Raw genomic sequence first — 19,835 nt, 5'->3', positions numbered from 1 at the left:
ATCATTAGAATTAATACTAGCTTAAGATTCGACGACCTGAATCAACGTGGCCAGCCTTAACTCGGAGTCGCTCCGTCTCTGTCCCATACTGAAATTCAGCTTCTTGGCCGACTTCCCTGTGCCCTAATGATCGCATACAGCAGAGTCAGTCTTATCTGATCTCGACGCAAAACTATGTCGAAGTGATCCAATTCCTGTCGAACGTGTTCCTCGCCTCAGGCTACAGAGTAGACACGCTTTATCGCGCACTACTTTGCTGATTTGCAGCCGATGGAATAGGAATAGGACGCTCTATATATTCATCGCTGATGTTTTTGCGGCATACACACCGACTCATGATATACATACACATACGATCTGTGCATATATGCATACCTTGAGTACTTGATGTGATTATGCCACATGATTCTCAGGTGCATAAATATCCTTGCAAGGCTTTCTATGTCTTGCACACCCCTTCATGCTATTCCGGTCGCACTCAGTGCTAAGCGGAGACTCGACTTGTGTTCGAGTAACTGCGTATGACCCGATCAAGGCATAGGACTTTAGACAAAGAGGACCAAAAACTGTGCTTATATTATTTTTTTTGAATAAGCCAGTGAAGAGGAGTATGACAAGTAGGGGAGATGTGGTGCCGATGGAACAAAAATTGCAAAATGATCTCTGGCCCTAAAATCTTCAGCCGAGGACGGCGGAATTTTGCTCTCTCAACACTTTGATACAAGCTCTAACTATCGCGGGCATTTACATGGATAACCTCCTTTTCAAAAAATATTTATTAACGTTTAAAATTTGTTGCTCAAACGTGTCATCGGTCCTCACCCATTGGGTCCAATGGAACACGACCATGGGACCTATAAGACCTACGCTCAAAACTCAAATTTTTCAACTTGTTGTGTTGTGTACTGTAATTCAAGCTACAGCATGTCAATGAAGAATGTTCTGTCGCCCCCTACAAGAATAAAATAGATTATATCAATTCAAATGTTGGGATATAATCACGTTTTGATTTCCGCCGAAACTTACAAAATTAATGCCACATACATATTACCGGAAAATCGACATTTTGACTTTCGAATACCTCGTAATAGCGATAAAACACCACAGGTAACTCTGATTTACAGCCTCTATATATGTAGGCGTGTTGCTGTTGTTACGTGATTAGTTGGTCCAACTATTTTGCTTCATCTGGCTATGGTACCATACGCCCTCACCCTATGAATATTGTAATTGAATTGAAAATAGTCTACTCGAGGACAGTATTGATTCAAAAAATATGTGCCATTATATACCCTGATACAAGCACTATAATTCACATCAAAAATTATTGCGGGTTTGTTAGTCTGGAAGGTGATATAGAAAAATGTATATGTCGATTCAAATTTACTTCCACCCCCTAAAGCAGTGGTTCCCAACCTGTGGTACGCGTACCACTAGTGGTACGCGAAGGTCTTCCAGGTGGTACGCGAGCAGATTCTGTTTTTTTTACGACCGAAGGGATTTTGAGTTTTTTGAAGCCGTCGTCTCACGCTATTCCCCATCAGATGCTAATTTTCCCTTATATGTGGGAATGCGAGCAAGGATTTTCATCCCTGATGACTATATCAAGTCGAAGAAACGAAACCGACTTGTTGCGCCCATACAGGACTTTCGATGCGCTGTAAGCAAACGTATACCAGGCATCGACAAGCTAGTGGAAAATAAACAAATGCAGCCATCACATTAAATAAATTGACTTTTGAATGTGTGTTGTTATTTCATTATGTTGTTCTTCTTGTGACTGGCGGTGAAAAAACAATTCCATACATCACATCAACAATTGCATAGGTGATAATGCCTAGTTCAGGGGTGCCAATCTCAAATTGCATCGCGGGCCGGATCGAAGTCATGAAATCGCTCGCGGGCCGGACGAGTCAACGGAATCCCAAATGTTGCCTCGTGCCATTGCTTCTCGCTGGAATACTTTATTAGACACGCGATTCAATTAGTATGTGTTGGCGGCCGTCGACTTGCAATTCGAATTTGAGAATTGACTCCCGATTTCTTGAAAGATTTTAATTAATCTTGAAATTTTCTTCGCGCATTGCGCGATTCAATGCGATTACGTTTTTCGATTTTAATATAGTAGCACCCTTTGCAATTAGAGCCCCACAACACAGATGCGAACATCAATGGAAAATGATGCGCCTCACATGGAAATATCAGCTCGGAATCGTGTGCTCCTCACTATACTAACAATCCTGATGGGAGGTCAAGAAATAACAGCTTGCTAAAGTGACTATTACCAATTGACCCCCCCAATACCAGTGAATCTGATCACACGGGATGAGAAAGGATAAATGTTTGATGGTAATATGTAAAACTACTAATATCAATCACGAAATTCATTGGTGAATCTGAATTTTTTTTCGCGCTACGCGCGACTATGAGCACTTCCTTCCTTAACATTACCAGAAATAGACATAGACACTTTAACCTGGGTATTGGGCGTCCAGCTCGTTCATTACGACTATGCCCACGAATGCGGCCGTAGGCTACACGAGTAGTCGAAATGTGAATGGCCAAAAGGTTCGCCACCCCTGCTTTAGTCATAATCTGGCGTTATCTCTGCGTATGCGTTGTGATGAATAAAAGACATTTAACTGTCAACGCGGACTTTGTAATTTGGTTTATTACTGGGGATGTGATGGATAATATAATCTTTTTTCAATGTACTCAGAATTGCTATGCGGGCCGGATGAAATCGTCTGGCGGGCCGGATCCGGTCCACGGGCCGTATGTTTGACACCCCTGGCCTAGTTTAACAGAATTTGTTAATACACCTCGCATAGGTCAAATACGTGAGTATGACGTCATCAATGGTGGAAACGTGCGTAACTTATATAGGTGGTACGCGAGCACTGCATAAAACCTCAAAATGGTACGTGGGTGGAAAAAGGTTGGGAACCACTGCCCTAAAGCGTAAATCATTTGTCACAGACCCCATAACTCTCGCAGGTCGAAGTTTTTTGCATGAGAGGAAAGATTCTGCCGACATGCCATTGTAGACAAAGTCGCGGATTGTAATCATAGGATTATCACAGAGAATTTTTCAAGTATTTTCGGTCCCAGTGTCTCATCGGTACCATCATCATCATCATCATTCATCATATGTTTATTACAAATTTTATCAGTTCAATACACCACAAAAAATGCGATATAATGAAAAGACAGGAAGATGTCGAAGCGTCAAGGAGTAGTGTCTATGGAATCTGACACCCACCTTGGCCTAGGCGATGTAAAGAGGAGGCATGCACACTGAATGAAAGTAAAGAAGATAGTATAGAAAAAGAAAGCGACAAGAAATAGGGCGGCATGTCATGGGAAGCGAGATCGATAGGTCAGTCGCGGTCCGGTAATTTTGAGGATGGACTGTATTTATTTAGTAGTAATTGCTTGTATTTCGACTTGAATGTGGACATGCTCGTCGACTGCCGGATGGCCGGCGGGATACTGTTCCACACATCAGGTCCAGCATATTTGATAGAGCGATGATCTTTTCGGTCGATCATATGATATTTGGACGACGTGGACGCGCGTGTGTTGTACTTGTGCGCTTTTGATTCCGAGGTAAAGAAGTCATTGAAATATTCGGGACAACGACCGCAGTGGAACTGATACATACCACATCTCCCCTAGTCCTCGTTGGCACTCAAGTAGATGTAGAAGTAGCGACGTATATTCACACTCGGGCACAAGTAGAATAGTGAATTCAAAGCAAACTATAGCGAGAGCAATTCGTCACTGACCGTCTCATGAGGCGAGAGTGAGACAGATGATTGTATTTTGAATACCAGGGATTCGCTTCATCCACGCAGAGTTGAAACAAACGAGTTGCACATGACCTGACCTCGAGACAGAACTGTAATTGACAATATGACGGGACTCGGACTCGAGCCTCAATGGTACACAGATGCCATGTTTCAACATCGTAATACGAATTGATGAACTGCAAATAAGCCTAAAATATTGGTGATAGAATCGGCATTTTAAAAGGACGGTTTTGATTTCGATCTCCAACCTTCACTACGTACACCACTGCGTACCGCAACAGTAACAATTTAACTACTGAAGAACCCGTTTTATTGCTTGCAGCCAATAATGGACCGGCATGTCATCATGATTCAGATGAATCGGCTGCATGCCGTGAACTACTGCGAACCCCTGAGACCGGTTTAGCCAACCTCAGTTAAGAACCGCAGGATTTGAATTAAGGGTTGTCTGGTGACTACAGAGAGGTCATCACTTCTGTCCGAACCTCGTCACGGTATATGATGTCACAAAATGGGACATATCTCATTAATAGGTAGGCTATAATAATATAATATATTATATAATTGAAGTTTCAACACGGGCCTTTCATGTATCCCGTAAAAACATCCAGTCCGCGAACCCCCAGGGGGTCTGTGGAGCCCAGTTCAAGAACCCCTGGCTAAATATTATGCAATAGCGGGTGAGTATTTTGGGAATCCCCATCGACGTCGAGAGATCCTGGTTCTGGTCTCGGTTGTAGCACATTGCAGTAGGCTGCTTTAGTAGTCTGTTTGTGTTATGCTCTTATGCAGTCACAAATTATGGTTTGTGAATTGGAGCGACTGATACCGGTTTGTATTCGTGACTTGGAATCATGATATTGCTTCCCTAGACTTCGTATGTCATCACTGTCATTGGCATCACGGTTTCTCTAGCTTTAGAGCTCGAAACCGTCTGATGCAGAGCCTTGATTTCTTGGTAAACCTGAAGAATCCACGGTGCATGTCTGCATTTTTGGTTTTTCATCATAACACATGTAACGGATTCAATCGTCAGCATAGCAATCGAAGTGCAAAAATATAACTTTCCATACTTACTGCAGAAATAACCTCAAAATTAATTTATACATTAGGCTAGCCAACACCCCAATCTGCCATATTGTTTTTTTATGATACAATAAATATATCAAATCAAGATAGATCTCGTACGCCTTCTATATTTTTTACATCAGACAACGATGCATGTCAATTCCGTGGATGTAAATCATTAATGATGGCCAAGCTCGCGCAGCACAGAGTGACTGTAACAAACGGAAAGCTGAATATTTCGAGCAAATTTTCTAACGAAGCAAATGAAATCTTTGAAATTGGCAAGGTGCGTGCTCGTTTAATGGTGAATTTATTTTTTCGCTCCCAGCACTATGCTCTGGAGTGGTCCGAAGTTGAAATAGAAAGAATTTCAACCAAAAATGTTATTATAATACCGTGGAAAGTTGTGATACATGAAAAAGGTTCGCAGTGGAGAACCTACCAAGGTTCGTTTGCGAACGTGAACTTGCAGATTTTGGAGGTTTCCACACCAAACGCGAACGTTATCCTCACGTTCGCCCCATACCAAGTAACCAAGTACTTCCACTCTTTCGAGGAACTCGAGCACTCTTCTTGTGGCATTTACTCAGGTAAATCTGATTTCCCGCTACTTCTACTTCGACGTGTACATAAGTTGTGATTTGATACTTTGACCACCTGTCTGAAAGTGCTATGCACTTATGCCGTCACAATTATGAAATGTTAATTGATGCGTTTGATTTTGGTTTGTATTCGTAACTTGGAATTCTGATATTACTGCACTTCATGCAAGCATGTTATCTCATTACTGTCATTGGCATCACGGTTTCGTTTGCGTTAGGGATCAATATCATCTGGTGCCAAGTAAACATGAAGAACCAACGGTGCAGCAGTCTGCATTGTAGGTGTTTCATCACAAAGGATATAACGGATTCAATCGTCAGCATCCCAATAAAACCGAAAAAGACAACTTGACGTTTTTCGTCGTATTTATCCTGCAGCGAATCCCGAGTGACATTGCTACATCAAAATCTCTATTTACATCAATATGCGCTTGGATCGTTGTTGTGAATATATGTTCATTTCTTCCGGACGCCACCTGTAATGTAGCTTACTATACGCATACTTGACAAAGAACTTTATTCGTTATGAGTTTGCAAAGGATGGCTCCCAGTCCCAGTATGTCCTTCGTTCGAGGAATCCACATTATCTTACTATTGTAATCGATGAACAGCAACCAACACCGCACGAGAAAGCTACCTGACCGGAAAATAGAATTAAGTCATAGACATTCCACTAAAGTACATTAAATATCGATTTCTTACGTATAGCAAGATCGCCCGAAGGTCAGTACAAAAATTATAGATGTTCGCAATTAGCCGTGATATAAATCAATGGTATGGTCTAATGATATTTTTTCGAGTACGGTCAAGTTAATAACGAATAACTCTCCTAACCCCATAGGCCACGCTCTGTAATTACATTAACGTTACCGCATAGCGAATTAATGTGTAGTGTGTACAGTGTACCCACTACACATTAATTCTACACAACAACACTGTACACAACTACACATTAAATTCTCAAGATTAAGCATGTAGGCTACTGTACACTGTACAGTAGCCGACATGCTTAATCTTGAGAAGTTTTAGCAAGCGAGGCACTGCCTCATTTACCTCCCCGACCACATGTCCATGGGCGTGTGCGAACTGCGAATACATTCCATATGTACCAGATATATAGGCTAACACATATGACGTTTCAATGACCAGCACCGTAACTGCCGCACCCCAAACCCCCCAATTGGGGGGGGCCGAGCTCGAAGGGGGCCCAAAATTATTTCGTGAATTAGCATAAATCATAAAGTATTTTTTGAAAATTCATGCAACTTTTTAAAAAATTTTTCGCGCTGCGCGCGAATTCAAGTAGCCATGTATCTTTATTATTGAGCATTGGGCCATTACCGCGCCACGACCCACCAAGACAGACAATCAAGTTTTAGACCATATAACTTGCGACTCCAGGAAGTGTGCCAGAACGATAGACAGCGAAAAAACCTTGGCCGAAAAGGTCTATCTATGCCCTTATGCTGACCAAATACTTTGTTATATATACAAAATACATATAGGTTTAATTGTCCATTGGCGCCTAAATGGCGCCTATATTTTTTGATATAGCACACTGAAAGTCACGAAATAACATCATGTAACGAAGTCATATCAACGGGTCCGCCCGCCCGAAGATGTTTAATTATTATTTACGGGCCCTCCCGTTTTCAAGACACTTCACTCAGCTCTACCGGTAAATCTAATTACGTGAGTAGAGAGGACAATAAATTGATAGCATAATATATATGCAATCGCTGATCTGATTGATCGATTTTATCACAAATTATCGAAAATTTTCGCGCTGGCTCACAATACAGTACAGATGATTTCGTGACAAACGCGAACAACGTGATGGAGGGGTCGTTTCATCACCCTATGGGAGCCCAAGACTCACGTTTTTCGGGGCCTGACGAGGTGCTGTTTCGTTCCTACCAACGGGCATACGCCCGAAGATGTTTAATTATTATTGAGTGGTCCTACCTTTTCAAACACACCTCACTCAGCTCTACCGGCAAATCTGATTACGTGAGCAGAGAGAAGATAAAAATTTGATAACAAGATATATGCAATTCCCGATCATACTAACCGATTCAGTCATGAATTCTAGAAATTTCCCGCGCTTCGCGCGTTTAGGGCGATTAACTAAACAAAGTCCCAACGCATATCATAAATAGCGGTAAACAGGGTACCACCGGAGGGGGGTCTGGGGGGCGAAGCCCCCCCAGAAGTTCGGTCTATAACCCTATGGGGGGCCCACGACCAAAGTTTTGGGGGGGCTGGCGAAGTGCTGTTACGGCCCTGTCAATGACCAAGTGCAAAATTGGCCGGAGAGGAAAAAAGCGTTACTAGAACTAATCTAAAGTAATTCTAAACTAAACTTTTTCTTGGCGATCTTTATAAACCTGTGGTTCTCAACCTTTTTCGAGTCATCGCCCCCTTACAAAGCTGGACACAAATTAGATCCCCCCCCCCCACAATATTTACAGATCCGAAAAAGAGGTCATATAGTTGGGATATTTATTCACCGAACTCTGATCGCCGGTGAATTCACTAAAAAAGTCATTCTTTCGAGTAGGTGCTCGTAAAAACCGTCTTCCGCGTCTATACTTTCAGTTGAGTTGACCTTTATTGACAGTCAACTTTTGCGTCATGTTAAGAATAAGCCGCCTTCACGTGCATTTTTGACCGTGTCATCATCATGGATTCGATGTTTTGTGTGCGGGCGTTGATGTCGCGAACCTTGTTTCGTAAATTCGGTATTCGGTTCTGTACGTTTTACACGCGGTCCGCCAGCGCTACTAGTTCGTCCTGTGAAAAAATCCATCATGCAACGGTACGACGTTATGCAAAAGAGAGAACTTATCCGTCATCGCAAAAATTCAAACGTGCAATTAGGATTGCGTTGCCACGCTTTTACAACTACTGCATTTTCAAAACTACCAGCTACATTTAGAACTGCTGGATTTTGCAATGCCCACCCACAACTAGAACTATTCACTTTTCTCAACTCGTAACTAGTACTAAAACTAGACAGTTTTTAAAACTAACAGCTAGAACTAGACCTGCAGCTAAGACTACTTACTTTTCAAATCTAGCAATTCGAACTAAAACTGTAAATGCTGGATTTTCAAAACAAGCAACTAGAACTAAAACTGGTCACTTTTCAAAACTTGCAACTAGAACTAGGGGAATTTCAAAATGCGCAACTAGAACTAGAGCTACTCACTTTTCAAAGCTCGCAACTAGAACTAGAACTACTCACTTTCTAAAACTAGAACTAGAACTACTGGATTCTCAAAATGTACAATTACAACTAGAACTACTCACTTTCTAAAACTAGAACTAGAACTACTGGATTCTCAAAATGTACAATTACAACTAGAACTACTCACTTCTGAAACTGGAACTAGAAATACTGGATTATCAAAATGTACAATTACAACTAGAACTACTCACTTTCTAAAACTAGAACTAGAACTACTGGATTCTCAAAATGTACAATAACAACTAGAACTACTCACTTTCTAAAACTGGAACTAGAAATACTGGATTATCAAAATGTACAATTACAACTAGAACTACTCACTTTCTAAAACTAGAACTAGAACTACTGGATTCTCAAAATGTACAATTACAACTAGAACTACTCACTTTCTAAAACTAGAACTAGTACTACTGGATTCTCGAAATGTACAATTACAACTAGAACTACTCACTTTCTAAAACTAGAACTAGAACTACTGGATTCTCAAAATGTACAATTACAACTAAAACTACTCACTTTCTAAAACTAGAACTAGAACTACTAGATTCTCAAAATGTACAATTACAACTAGAACTACTCACTTTCTAAAACTAGAACTGGAACTACTGGATTCTCAAAATGTACAATTACATCTAGAACTACTCACTTTCTAAAACTAGAACTAGAACTACTGGATTCTCAAAATGTACAATTACAACTAGAACTACTCACTTTTTAAAACTAGAACTAGAACTACTGGATTCTCAAAATGTACAATTACAACTAGAACTACTCACTTTCTAAAACTAGAACTAGAACTACTGGATTCTCAAAATGTACAATTACAACTAGAACTACTCACTTTCTAAAACTAGAACTAGAACTAATGGATTCTCAAAATGTACAATTACAACTAGAACTACTCACTTTCTAAAACTAGAACTAGTACTACTGGATTCTCGAAATGTACAATTACAACTAGAACTACTCACTTTCTAAAACTAGAACTAGAACTACTGGATTCTCAAAATGTACAATTACAACTAAAACTACTCACTTTCTAAAACTAGAACTAGAACTACTAGATTCTCAAAATGTACAATTACAACTAGAACTACTCACTTTCTAAAACTAGAACTGGAACTACTGGATTCTCAAAATGTACAATTACATCTAGAACTACTCACTTTCTAAAACTAGAACTAGAACTACTGGATTCTCAAAATGTACAATTACAACTAGAACTACTCACTTTCTAAAACTAGAACTAGAATTACTCATTTTTCAAAACTCGCAACTAGAACTAGAACTACTCACTTTCTAAAACTAGAACTAGAACTACTGGATTCTCAAAATGTACAATTACAACTAGAACTACTCACTTTCTAAAACTTGAACTAGAACTAATGGATTCTCAAAATGTACAATTACAACTAGAACTACTCACTTTCTAAAACTAGAACTAGAACTACTAGATTCTCAAAATGTACAATTACAACTAGAACTACTCACTTTCTAAAACTAGAACTAGAACTACTAGATTCTCAAAATGTACAATTACAACTAGAACTACTCACTTTCTAAAACTAGAACTAGAACTACTAGATTCTCAAAATGTACAATTACAACTAGAACTACTCACTTTCTAAAACTAGAACTGGAACTACTGGATTCTCAAAATGTACAATTACAACTAGAACTACTCACTTTCTAAAACTAGAACTAGAACTACTGGATTCTCAAAATGTACAATTACAACTAGAACTACTCACTTTCTAAAACTAGAACTAGAACTACTGGATTCTCAAAATGTACAATTACAGCTAGAACTACTCACTTTCTAAAACTAGAACTAGAACTACTGGATTCTCAAAATGTACAATTACAACTAGAACTACTCACTTTCTAAAACTAGAACTAGAATTACTCATTTTTCAAAACTCGCAACTAGAACTAGAACTACTCACTTTCTAAAACTAGAACTAGAACTACTGGATTCTCAAAATGTACAATTACAACTAGAACTACTCACTTTCTAAAACTAGAACTAGAACTACTGGATTCTCAAAATGTACAATTACAACTAGAACTACTCACTTTATAAAACTAGAACTAGAACTACTGGATTCTCAAAATGTACAATTACAACTAGAACTACTCACTTTCTAAAACTAGAACTAGAATTACTCATTTTTCAAAACTCGCAACTAGAACTAGAACTACTCACTTTCTAAAACTAGAACTAGAAATACTGGATTCTCAAAATGTACAATTAGAACTAGAACTACTCACTTTTCACAACTAGAACTAGAACTACTCACTTTCTAAAACTAGAACTACTGGATTCTCAAAATGTACAATTACAACTAGAACTACTCACTTTCTAAAACTAGAACTAGAATTACTCATTTTTCAAAACTCGCAACTAGAACTAGAACTACTCACTTTCTAAAACTAGAACTAGAACTACTGGATTCTCAAAATGTACAATTACAACTAGAACTACTCACTTTCTAAAACTAGAACTAGAACTACTGGATTCTCAAAATGTACAATTACAACTAGAACTACTCACTTTTCAAAACTAGAACTAGAATTACTCATTTTTCAAAACTCGCAACTAGAACTAGAACTACTCACTTTCTAAAACTAGAACTAGAAATACTGGATTCTCAAAATGTACAATTAGAACTAGAACTACTCACTTTTCACAACTAGAACTAGAACTACTCACTTTCTAAAACTAGAACTACTGGATTCTCAAAATGTACAATTACAACTAGAACTACTCACTTTCTAAAACTAGAACTAGAATTACTCATTTTTCAAAACTCGCAACTAGAACTAGAACTACTCACTTTCTAAAACTAGAACTAGAACTACTGGATTCTCAAAATGTACAATTACAACTAGAACTACTCACTTTCTAAAACTAGAACTAGAACTACTGGATTCTCAAAATGTACAATTACAACTAGAACTACTCACTTTCTAAAACTAGAACTGGAACTACTGGATTCTCAAAATGTACAATTACAACTAGAACTACTCACTTTCTAAAACTAGAACTAGAACTACTGGATTCTCAAAATGTACAATCACAACTATAACTACTCACTTTCTAAAACTAGAACTAGAACTACTGGATTCTCAAAATGTACAATTACAACTAGAACTACTCACTTTCTAAAACTAGAACTAGAACTACTGGATTCTCAAAATGTACAATTACAACTAGAACTACTCACTTTCTAAAACTAGAACTAGAACTACTGGATTCTCAAAATGTACAATTACAACTAGAACTACTCACTTTCTAAAACTAGAACTAGAATTACTCATTTTTCAAAACTCGCAACTAGAACTAGAACTACTCACTTTCTAAAACTAGAACTAGAACTACTGGATTCTCAAAATGTACAATTACAACTAGAACTACTCACTTTCTAAAACTAGAACTAGAACTACTGGATTCTCAAAATGTACAATTACAACTAGAACTACTCACTTTCTAAAACTAGAACTAGAACTACTGGATTCTCAAAATGTACAATTACAACTAGAACTACTCACTTTCTAAAACTAGAACTAGAATTACTCATTTTTCAAAACTCGCAACTAGAACTAGAACTACTCACTTTCTAAAACGAGAACTAGAACTACTGGATTCTCAAAATGTACAATTACAACTAGGACTACTCACTTTCTATAACTAGAACTAGAACTACTGGATTCTCAAAATGTACAATTAGAACTAGAACTACTCACTTTTCACAACTAGAACTAGAACTACTCACTTTCTAAAACTAGAACTACTGGATTCTCAAAATGTACAATTACAACTAGAACTACACACTTTCTAAAACTAGAACTAGAATTACTCACTTTCTAAAACTAGAACTAGAACTACTGGATTCTAAAAATGTACAATTACAACTAGAACTACTCACTTTCTAAAACTAGAACTAGAACTACTGGATTCTCAAAATGTACAATTACAACTAGAACTACTCACTTTCTAAAACTAGAACTAGAATTACTCATTTTTCAAAACTCGCAACTAGAACTAGAACTACTCACTTTCTAAAACTAGAACTAGAAATACTGGATTCTCAAAATGTACAATTAGAACTAGAACTACTCACTTTTCACAACTAGAACTAGAACTACTCACTTTCTAAAACTAGAACTACTGGATTCTCAAAATGTACAATTACAACTAGAACTACTCACTTTCTAAAACTAGAACTAGAATTACTCATTTTTCAAAACTCGCAACTAGAACTAGAACTACTCACTTTCTAAAACTAGAACTAGAACTACTGGATTCTCAAAATGTACAATTACAACTAGAACTACTCACTTTCTAAAACTAGAACTCTACTCATTTTTCAAAACTCGCAACTAGAACTAGAACTACTCACTTTCTAAAACTAGAACTAGAAATACTGGATTCTCAAAATGTACAATTAGAACTAGAACTACTCACTTTTCACAACTAGAACTAGAACTACTCACTTTCTAAAACTAGAACTACTGGACTCTCAAAATGTACAATTACAACTAGAACTACTCACTTTCTAAAACTAGAACTAGAATTACTCATTTTTCAAAACATTGCAACTAGAACTAGAACTACTCACTTTCTAAAACTAGAACTAGAAATACTGGATTCTCAAAATGTACAATTAGAACTAGAACTACTCACTTTTCACAACTAGAACTAGAACTACTCACTTTCTAAAACTAGAACTACTGGATTCTCAAAATGTACAATTACAACTAGAACTACTCACTTTCTAAAACTAGAACTAGAACTACTCATTTTTCAAAACTCGCAACGAGAACTAGAACTACTCACTTTCTACAACTAGAACTAGAAATACTGGATACTCAAAATGTACAATTAGAACTAGAACTACTCACTTTTCACAACTAGAACTAGCACTACTCACTTTCTAAAACTAGAACTACTGGATTCTCAAAATGTACAATTAGAACTAGAATACTCACTTTTCCCAACTAGAACTAGAACTACACATTTTTCAAAACTCGCAACTAGAACTAGAACCACTCACTTTTTAAAACTAGAACCAGAATTACTGGATTCTCAAAATGAACAATTGGAACTAGAACTACTCACTTTCCACAACTAGAACTAGAACTGCTCACTTTATCAAACTAGAACTAAAACTACTCAATTTTCAAAACTCGCAACTAGAACTAGAACCACTCACTTTCTAAAACTAGAAATACTGGATTTTCAAAATGTGTGACTAGAACTAGAACTATCTTCGTTTAAAAATATGCAACTAACAAGTTGAAGTACAACTAACTAAATTCAATTCCGAAGAAACTCATTTATATTTATTTTATGGGAATCCGATTGACTTGGATTCTCAGACTGCGGGGCGTGAGACCATATGAAGGGGTCGCGAACAATGTTCCCTCTAATTTTTCGCGAGTCTGCGCAAACATGCCAACTCACTGCGCAGGCCCTTTGACAACAGTGCGCAACCAGGCCCCCATAAGGTGATAAGCCGGACTTCTGGGGGGCTTCACCCCCCAGACCCCCCTCAGGCTGTACGCTATTTCCCGCTACTTATCTGCTTCATTGGGTCTACGTTTACTGAGTCACCTTTTCTCGCCTGAACCGCGAAGCGCGAGAAATATTTAAAATTCATGACTGAATCGGTCAATATGATCGGGAATTGCGTATATATTGCTATCAATTTTTATCCTCTCTCTGCTCACGTAATATGATTTACCGGTAGAGCTGAGGGGGTGTATTTGAAAAGGTAGGACCCCTCCATAATAATTTAACATCTCCCGGTGTATATACCCGTTGGCAGGAACGAAACAGCACTTCGTTAGCCCCCCCCCCCCACCAAAAAAAACTTGAGTCTTGGGCTCTCATAGGGTGATAAACTGCCCCCCCCCCCCATTACATTGTTCGCTTTTGCCACAAAATTATAGTTTTACTGTTTAGTGAACCAGCGCGAAGCGTGAAAATTTTCGATAATTCATGATAATATCGGTCAATAAGATCGGGAAATGCATATTTTTTGCTATCAATTCCTTGTCCTCTCTGCTCACGTATAATCAGATTTACCGGTAGAGCTGAGTGAGGTGTCTTTGAAACTGCAGAGCCCGTAAATAATAATTGGACATTTTCGGGCGGGCAGACCCGTTGGTATGACTTCGTTACATGATGTTATTTCGTGACCTCCTGTCTGTTATATCAAAAAATATAGAATCGCCCAAACGTACTAAACTGAAAGATCACACGATTTCGGATTGGTATTTCTTCACTGGTATATAATTTTTTCCTGCGGGATGGTATTTGTCTTGTGAGGTTCAGATTGCCAAGACAGGAACATTTGGCGCCAGTCATTTAGGATCCTATATGGACGATTAAACCTATATGTATTTTGTATATATAACGAAGTTTTCGGTCAGCATAGGGCAGTCCTTTACGGCCAAGGTTTTCTCGCTGCCGATCGTTCTGGCACACTTCTTGGAATCGCATGTTACATGGCCTAAAACTTTATATGTCTTAGTACGTCGTGGCGCGGTAATGGCCAACGCCGATATGCCCATTTCTTTAAATCTAGGGTATTTTTTATTGGGGGAAGAGTACCCAATGATCAAGATATTTGGCGACTTGAAATCGCGCACAGTGCGAAAAATTTTTGAAAAGTTGAATAAATTTTTGAAACATACCCTGTAATTTATGCTAATTCACAAAATAATTTTGGTCCCCCTTCGAGCTCGCCCTCCCCCCCAAATTGGGGGGTTTGGGGTGCGGCAGTTACGGCCGTGCGACTACGAAGTGGGAACAATTCACCATTTTTCAGTATTTTCCTGCGGTATTGCAAAAGTGTCCTCTTTTCAGATTTCCAAAATGTGGTAATCTTAGGTATTACCTTATCGACAGAAAACTCCCGTTCAAACGAATTGAACAATATCAGTGCACAGTTGCCGCGTTTCCAGATCAACGTGAGCAAGGGGATGGATTTTTCAACAATGTTGGGGCTTGCACTTGCATATTCTGCATATTATCCTATCTCACCATACGTGATCAGATTTGCCTGATGAAAGTGATGACTTCGAAAATTCACGGCATGTAATTGTACAGTAAATCTTACGCAATGTTCATGCCACACGGAGAAGGCTATTCGTTAGTTTCTCGCAGATTAACTTCGCGCTAGCCCATTGTTATTTAGTTCAACCATGTTATTTCGCCATTCCCAGAAAAGATTGTGCTACTGAAATGATATCAGTATCGCTCACGCGTACGAGACCATACTAAAAGAAAAATCTCTTTCGTGAGGCGCACGTCATTGCAAATTATCATTTCTTCACAGAGCGCAATATTTACCTTTACTGGCCTCACTTATACCTCGGTTTCAGACTTCACCGATAACACTATTGGCCCCTGGCAATGTTCCCTCTGATTTTTCACGAGTTTGTGCGCTTGCGCGGTCCCTTGGAGAACAACAATTAAAAAAAATCATCCCTACGGATTTTATGTGCGCAGCCAAGATTTTCTGTGCGCAGAGACCGGTTCAGCACTGCGCATTTGCGCACGTGCGCAGCTTAGAGGGAACATTGGTCGCGAAGCTGCGGTCAACTCAAAGAAAATTCTCGTTCCGCGTGATTTACCTCCAATTCATTATTATTGCTCTGTGTATAGTCCGAATTTCACATTTGAGAATTCGCTCATCAACAGTCATTACCTTCCATACCATCAAACTAACCGTTTGGATTTGTAGCATTCTGGTTGCGTTTTGTGATATGACGATAAAAGGAGGCGCGAATTCTTCACTATCATAAAGAGGTGGGGGGGGGCGTGACTAAAAAAGTTTGAAAACCACCGATCTAAGTAATATTGGAGATAGAATCGTCAAGCTTCAAGGCTACCACAGTGGAAAATAGGATCGAAACTGTAATTTTCATCGATTAATCGAATCATCAATACTCAATTCAGATTTTAGCGCTCAAATCATTGTAGCCAGCGCCAGGCGCGTAGCCAGCCGAAAAATAAGAAGGGGTTTTGAAATGAAAGGGAGGGGTTTCGATTTTTTCGAATTTACTAATATAGCATCAACTCATTAGGGTTAAGTTAGGGTTACCATATTTTGCAACCTAAATTACGGACACTCTTTAGCGCCCACTAGTGGATTTGAAAATGAGTTATGGCGTCACACTAGCAAAGCTTGCTCATAGACCAGAGGTGGTCAGGATCCGGTTCAGGAGTATGTGGCGTGTGTTGTGTAACCGGTATAGAAAGCACATGTTTTCAGCCCCTTCCCGCCCAAGGGTGCTTGCAATATGAATCTGGTTTCTATATGCATCTGGCCGGTAAATTATTTGAATGAATTCTGTCAGTAATATTGGTTGTTCCATATATAGCTATATAAATACTAATCCCCGCCCACATGATCAGAGTTAGCGGTAGAGCTGGTGGAGGATGATGAGTTCGAAAATACAGGGAGCGTAATTGCACGTCGTTAAGTCATGTTCATGTCCTACCGATATGATTGTTTATCAGCCTTATGCCGGTGCGCACCATGGAGCTTTATAAACACCCCACATCCAGTGGTTTCCAACATTTTATGGTCGCGACTTCATCACCAATTTGAAAATGTTCCGTGGCCCAGATCAAAATTTGGCGAGCTGATCACTATAAGTCAGCACCTTTGCCCAGACTTACTCACGGGCTATTTTGGAAGCTGATTACGGTCCCAGAATAAAGGCAAACGACACCCGTTTGGAACCACTATCTTTGAATTAAGCATTTAAACGGCCTTGACGATCTCTGGGAATATACCGTTCTCCTATAAATTCGATTACAATTAGGCTTATTCCAGTAAATAAAGGTTGTTTCTATTTATATTTTATTAAAATCGATAAATGTGATGGTAAATCGCGCGCGGCGCGAAGAAAAATATCATGCGTCAGCATAAATATTCCCAAAAAATATTATTTTTAAGCTGATTTACTAAAAAATTATGAGCCTACGTCAAGTCTTCAAAATTCCGGACATTTGGCATATCTTAGAAATTCCTCCCGGACGCTAGTTTGAACAGCGAAATACCGGACATGTCCGGGAAATTCCGGACGTATGGCAACCCCAGGTTAAATACATGCGTATATGACCATTAAACAATCTCCTCGTGTTGACGATTAGGCTATACGCGTATGGTAAGCTTGTCGACGAGTCCGGAAGTGCTATTAATTGGTGACTTGGCGATCGCTTATCAACGCGTCGAACCATTGAATAGGCTACTCTCGCTTATCAACGCGTCGAACAATTAAATACGAGCGCTTATCAATGCGACTCAGCGACGATTTTTGCAAGTCAAAATGTACGAGTTTTTATGGAATATGTCCTATAATGACGCCGATTTCAGGGCTTGACACTCATCTTCTGATGGTTATGTTTAAGTATTAGCGAAAATCAATTACGCATGTACGTACGTACATGTACATTTGTACATTGTACTACACGTACGCATCGCACATGTTTGCGGACATTCGACGTCATTCAGTTTCGCGATGTCACTCGTTAATCACCATCGCTAATCAGTATATAATTACCGGCATTGTCTCCAAGCCGTCGGGAGATAGGGGCCAATGCATGCTAGGCCCGAGACGCGATAGTGAGGCCAGCGATGATATCTTTCGTACTAGGCCTATTGCAGATGCGATTGTGCAGGCTAGCGATGATATCGTGCGCACTAGACAAATGCAGATGCAATCATAAAGGCCATCGATGGTATTGGGCCCATCCTGGGGCGTAGCCAGCTGAGAATAAAGAGGGGTGTTCTAAAGTAGAGGGGGTGTTTCGTCAACAAAGAATGTTCTGCATTATACCCGATTTATCGGGCTAATCGTATGCACAAATGCTTCTACTACGATAATCGGATAATCTAGCTCGAATAAACAATCATATACGCATATACATAGCCCTGTTATATTAAAATATAACGCCAATGTCGTACGCTACGATCGATAGCAGCCAGAGATGAGCGGATTTGAAATTTCTATGTCCTAATCCAATCCAAATCCGAACCTTGAAATCCAAATCCTAATCCATAACTTTTTCTTATTCAAGTCCATGTCCAATCCTAATCCGATTCCAACTGGAAATTCAGAAAAAATACTAATTTATGCAATGGAGGGATTTGAAATTTTTCTTTCACAACCAACAATTCACTTGATTCAAGATAACTTAGTAACCATAAGTACATTAATAACTGATCTGAATAAAGTTTGTCGCCATTCGCCACACGACATTTCAATCTCCCAGAAAATAGGTAAATCCAATCCAAATCCTAATCCGTTCTGAAAAAAATGTCTAATCCAAATCCAATCCAAATCCGACAAAATTTCACAAATCCTGTTTTTTCAAAACCTAATCCTAATCCATGCTCATCTCTGATAGCAGCCCGAATACGTCTCTTCGTAGGCGCGCTTCTAATTACTGAGAGCGAGTTACATCTACAACACGCGCGCGCAGATCAGATTTAAGTCAACGTAGCAGCGGGAGATCTTTTAATTTCGCATTGAGATAAGTAACGGCCTCGACTTGATATGGTACCATAATCAGATTCACGAATGTTATTATATGCAGTCGGAATCTGATATATCGTGACTGATAACTTGTGACAAGATTCAGTTCGATGTAACGCCCGCCCGACTTTCCGATCTTTTTTAAATCATCCACATACCTCACTTGTATTAGCGTATTACGATATAGCAACAGCACCACAACTGGTAAGCTGAAATAACAGCAGAAACAGATATAACTTGCCCTTAATTACCAAAATTGAGCAGTGTGATCAAGTTACAATACAGTCAGAGATATTGCCATTTCGCGCTCAGCATATAAGATCGCGACCTCGAGTCGGGTATCATAACAGATTTCAAAAATGATAATGTCGAATGCGGAATCTCTTATTTATTGATGAAATTGACGATGAATTGGCTCGGTTGTTGGTGTAACGACTGCCTGTCTTGCTAATCGTTACTCGGCCTCTATAGCACATCTCCTGATTGATACGGTTTAATATTCACGCAAATACACCTTCGCCTTTTTTCAAGCTCAATGAACTATCT

At 39.1% G+C, this 19,835-nt stretch overlaps 1 long non-coding RNA gene across 1 annotated transcript in view; it reads left to right on the top strand.

The window, feature by feature from the left end:
* The window catches only part of LOC145437866 (uncharacterized), a 430,122-nt gene that overhangs the window by 282,556 nt on the left and 127,731 nt on the right, over positions 1-19,835 (top strand). The gene's annotated exons all lie outside the window — the stretch shown is intronic.

Source organism: Botryllus schlosseri, chromosome 4 (assembly GCF_051294905.1).
Source record: "Botryllus schlosseri isolate E-star chromosome 4, Bs_hap1, whole genome shotgun sequence".
NCBI classification, from domain to species: domain Eukaryota; kingdom Metazoa; phylum Chordata; class Ascidiacea; order Stolidobranchia; family Styelidae; genus Botryllus; species Botryllus schlosseri.
Note: the sequence above shows the minus strand (reverse complement) of the source record. Positions and strands in the feature narration are given on the sequence as shown.